Here is a 5,673-nt window from a genome sequence, read left to right as displayed (position 1 = left end):
TCTTCATTTTTACTGAACACTAGCAGATCATCCATATAGATCTGATAGACACATCCCCCACCAAAAATATCTACGTCTGAGAGCTTGAAATGTTTCATTTAGACCCTGATGGTTCGTTTTGCCCTGATGGTAAGCAAGGGTAATTTCTTTCTGGCGCTCTTCCTCTCTAGTAATTTCCATCATCAGTGTACACCTAATGAACATACGATCGACACCTATCAGCTCTGGCCGCCACAACTTCTTAATCTTATTCCAGATGACTGCGTTACCCACGTAGATGTGGCATACTGATTCGTCAATTTCCCTCAAGAACTCGTCCATCAAGGTTATAGAAGCATTTTTGAGGCCAAACAGCATCCTTGTAAATTCGTAATGGGCTCTCTTGAATATGAATGTTGTCTTATATTGATCCTTAGGGTACATTTTGATTTGATGATATCCGGCCTTCAAGTCCAATGTGCTGAATATCATTGACCCACCCAGCCTGTCCAAAATATCTTCAAATTTGGGGATCGGATACTTCTCGTCTATGGTATTCTTGTTGAGCTTCCTATAATCTATCACTAGCCTGTACTTTTCGTTAATTTCACCAGGGGTGCTCTTCTTTTTTACTGCCCACAATGGACTATTGTACGGGGATGTACTATCAATAATTATTCCCTGCCGTTTTAAACTTTGAAGCTCTTCCCTGATGTGGTGACGTAGCGCCTGCGGGTATCTCCTCTCTTTCACATAAGTGACCTTGTCTTGTTTCAGTGTGATCTCATGTACCGTCTTCCCAGTTGCCCCTAGCATGTCTCCTTCTTTAAAAAAAATATCTTCATATTCCCTCTTAAGCTTCTGCCTCCAGTCCTCGGCCTGATTAATTGCTCTGACCCGTGCGCCCTCGGTTTTCTTCTGTCTATGAAATTTGTACATTTTACCCCCCAACTTAATTCTCCAATTTCCCTTGATATTCTTAACCCAAACTCCCACCTTCCCTAGCAGGTCACACCCCACAATCACTTTGTATTCCCTCGGCATACTCCCTATGATATGTACCGGCAAGTTCTCTACTAAATTCCCACCGGGTCAAACTTATCTCTACCTCTCCCTCTACCACACAAGGGCCAGCCAGGGTGATTAATTTACATTGACATTTCTGAATCTTGGGTGTCCTATCTCCATCACACAGCTTTTGCAAGGCATATGATGGTGTTGGAACTGCCGGTGTCCACCAGGCACCTCATCCAGCTATCTCTATTATAGGCAAACCGCCGCTCTTTTCTCTCACATTATAATTCAGCAGTGTGTGGTTGCCTCTCCGCTGACAACCCCTTCAGATGCCTCGCGTCTTCCTCTCTCCAGTCCCTCGTCTCCATTTTCCTCCGTTCACTCGCTTCCATCCTCTTGTTTCTACCTTCTCCTCTAGACTACCTCCTTCTTCTTCGGTCTCTGATGCTCCTGATGCTTGCGTAGATTCATCTGAAGATCTACTGAACCTAAGGTAGTTTCTCTGTATCTGTTGGGTGTTGATCTCCATTGGTTCGTCCCAGCCCACATCTCTTCTTCGGTACAAATATGGGCACTGTTTGGCTATGTGCCCCTCATGTCCACATTCAAGGCGCCTCGTGCGCGGGCAATGCGCCACTAAATGTCCAATTTTACATCTGTGACACTTGCGGTCCTCCCTCTGACAATTGTTTCTGGGTTTAACTAGGCTTCTTCTATTTTCTTGGTCCATAGCTCTCTCTCTTTTACCATTTCCATGTTCTCTCCTCCTCCAAGGGTTGGGCATGTTTCTTGGCCGTTGGTATTCTATCCGAGTCCACCCTGGTTCTTCTACTTCCATTCGGCCCTCTACCTCTGTAGCGCTTGCTTCTATGGGATCTTGGGCTATTTCCACAAACGAGCGCTCTCTCGGAAATCCTTCCTTCTTCCCTAGCTCCTTTGCCAACTGTATCACCATACCACAGTACCAGGGAGAAGAATTGCATCTGGCCCTGTACCTGAATTGTTTCCATCATTTCGCTCAGTTTATCTTGAATTCTGTTAAAGCGTGCCCAGGAGCTCCGCGCCATATTGCCCACTAGACTGTTTCGGTTTCTTTGTCTCTCGGATCATCATAAATATGTCTTCCTCTGGGGCTCACTGTCCTCCTCCAAACGCCTTCTTTAATCTTTCCTTGATAACTCTCCAAGGGGTCTCTTCGTCAGCCTGAATCTGATTTAGGATGCTCCTCTTCACTCTGCAGATGACCGCTGCTTTTAAAGCCTCCGTATCTTCACTATCGAGTAGACTGCTTCAATTCGGCTTATTAGTCGGTCACCCCTTTTATGAAGTGGCTCAATTTTCTTGTTTCACCGGTAAATTGTTCGAGGTCAGAAACAGCCTTCCTCAAGTCTTGGGCCGTTGCTGTGCGTACTTTTACCCACTTAAGTGTTGTGGCATTGGCTCCCGCTAGAGAAACTTCCGGTAGTGGTGCAAGCCCCGGGGGTGGAGGAGTCACCTTTTTGGGTTTTGAATCCCATTTTGATTTAAAGCTTCCAAGTTTATGACCTATTTATATGTCTGACGATACTATTGGCGTTGTTGTGGTGTTTGAGTGTTAAGCTATGTTCGAATTAATTTGAAGTAGTGAAGTTACGGGAGTAGACAGAATATTTGTGCTGGGTTATGCGGTCCTTACCATCAAAAACTAAACACAGGCAAAAATCTTATTCATTGTGGTTTTTCTCTGTCTGATTCCCAATTTCATGATAATAACTATCTCTCCATTAAACAAATTCTCTCAAACAACAACTTCCCTCCTAAAATCATTGAGAAACTCATTTACAAATAAAAACCGTACCTCATCTACCCAAAATTCTCTACAATCTTTTTCTATCCCCCTATATAGATCATTACCTTACATCCCCTTTCTTACAGATAACATTCATAAACAATTACGTTCCCCCATCCCTAACCTCCGCCTAGCCTTCAAAGCCCATAACAAACTGTCTTTTATTTATACCAATCTTAAAGATCCAATTCCTCCTCAATACCGTTCCCATGCTGAATACTGTATCCCCTGTTCCACTTCTAATTGTAACGCATCCTACATTGGCGAAACAAAAAATTTGCTTAAAGACTGTATAACCCAGCACGAATATTCCGTCTCCTCCCGTAACTTCACAGCTTCAAAATTATCTGAACATAGCTTAACACTCAAACACTCTTTTGATTTTGACAACATCTCCATACTTGCCTCTGTCCCTAACCACGACAAGCAACTGTTATCCGAAATTATTTTTATAGAATCAGAAGCTTCCCCAGTCAATCACAAAACGGACAAACAAAACCTATCCCTAGCCTATTCCCAAATAGTTAATTTATTAAAGCACCCATAATTTATTTTATTTTATCTATTATTATTAATTTTTTTATTTTATTTATTGATTCATTTTTATAGTATATTTTTATTCATTTAATTTTTTATTCTTAATTTTATTATTAATTTTTATTCATAATTTTGTGACCTTTGGATTTCATTATTTTATATATCACTGGTTTTTTTTTTTAATCTGTAACTTTACTTCTATTTTATCATCTTTATTTCATATCAACTGTTGTGTCTTAACGGTCTTTGCTGTTAGCAAATCTCCCCTTCTTTGTACCGGGTGACCAAATACAACTTCTACTGGTGTAAACCTCGTGGCAGAATGAATTGTGTTATTGTTTGCGAACATCGCTCTAGGCGTTGGTGCAGCAGCTCCTAGTCCCTTATGTAATTGGAACAACCGAGATGTTCTCCTAGAGTATTGTGTAGGCGTTCAATGGACCGGTACCCTTGTGGGTTTCCGGGGGAATTGAAATGCCATTTTATGTTCAACTCGGAACATTCTGTGGTTGTATGTTGTACGACCGTTTCGAAATTCCCTCCCACCATCAAACGTAATGGTTTGCGGTACCCCATAGCACGACATCCAGGCAAACATAACCCCCCAAACGGCGTCGGATGTTTTGGTAGGCAAGGAATATGCCATAGCTAATTTACTATAGTTTAACTAACTCTTTTTGACACTCGGGATCTTTTATCGTTTCCACGATTTTTGAACAGAAAATAATGTTTCTATCGGTTCCTATCCTCTCTGTTTCCAATAGGTGCTTAATATGATCTAAGATTGTCTTATTTCCAACATACATGTAATATGTTTTGCCACGGTTGGTTAAGTCATTGAATAAGTGGACATCTTCCAGTGCAACCGAGGGAAAGGTCCATACCGTTACAATATTGTGTCTGCCGTACTTAGTATGTTCTGTTCGCGACGCACCTTCAGTTCTTGTTTTCCAAATAATCTGCCGCTTATGTTGGTTGACTATGGTATCCGTCTCGTTGAGATCTGTATGGCGGGATCCCGCGAGGACTTCTTCAGCACCTACTGTAGCCCCCTCATCAAGGAACATATTATCTCGAGCAGCATCAGAGGGCCCTGCATCATGGAGCGGGTTCGCATAAAGAGCTCTGGATAGCTAGTCCGCGACAATATTTTGTGAGCCTTTTTGGTGAACGATTTGAAAGTTATACGTACACAGCTTTTCTTTCCAGCATCCGACTCTAGCCGATGATTCTTTAAGGCTGTCTGTCCAAACTAACGGTTTATGATCAGTGCAGAGAATAAATCGCCTACCATACAAATATGGCCGGAAATGGTCCACTGCCCAAACGATGGCTAAGAGTTCGCGCTCAAGTGGGCTGTATCTCGACTCAGCGACCGACAGCTGTCTGCTGGCAAAAGCCACCGACCTATCCCCAATATCTGATTCCTGCAACAAGAAGTCCCAAGCGCCCTTTCGCTAGCATCCGTAGTCAATATAGATTCATTTTCAAAGTCTGGGAATGCTAGTACCGGTTCCGCAATTAGAGCTTTCTTGCACCTATGGAAGCTCCCCATATGCTCCTCAGTAAAGTTAAAGGACCTACTCTTTTTTAAGAGCTGCATGAGTGGCGAGATTATATCAGCTGCGGAAGAAATTTACGATAGTAATTTATCATCCCAAGAAAACTCTTAAGTTCTTTATAGTTAGCAGGTGGATTAACTCGTATTATGGCATCTATCCTGGCCGGATCTGGTTTGACCCCTTTTTCGGATATGAGGTGTCCTAAAAATTTTATTTCCTCCTGAAAAAAATGGGATTTTTCCTTTGGCATTCTTAAACCAAATTCCCAAATATGTTCAAATACAACTTTAAGGTGGGCTATATAACGTGATGTGGAAGAACTAAAAACTATAAGGTCATCCATTTAGATTTGGCAATAATCTTCTCCTAACCCGCGATGAAACTCATCCATCAATCGCAGGAATGTAAGAGGTGCATTCTTAAGCCCGAACGGCAGTCGAGTGAATTCATAATGCCCTCTGCCAAACGTAAATGTTGTCTTTTCTATATCCTCCTCCCGCATCCTAACTTGACGGTAACCGGATTTAAGATCAATGGTTGAAAAAACAGGGCTCCTACTAAGCGATCTAACATATCTTCAAGTCTGGGAAGGGGATACCGTTCCTCTACAGTGTTCTCGTTAAGTTTTCTATAATTGATCACTAGACGATATGAGGTGCTAGCATTCCCAGACTTTGAAAATGAATCTATATTGACTACGGATGCTAGCGAAAGGGCGCTTGGGACTTCTTGTTGCAGGAATCAGATATTGGG

Source organism: Halyomorpha halys, unplaced genomic scaffold (assembly GCF_000696795.3).
Source record: "Halyomorpha halys isolate HHAL.00 unplaced genomic scaffold, Hhal_1.1 Scaffold298.1, whole genome shotgun sequence".
Lineage (NCBI taxonomy): Eukaryota > Metazoa > Arthropoda > Insecta > Hemiptera > Pentatomidae > Halyomorpha > Halyomorpha halys.
This window is presented reverse-complemented; position numbering follows the sequence as displayed.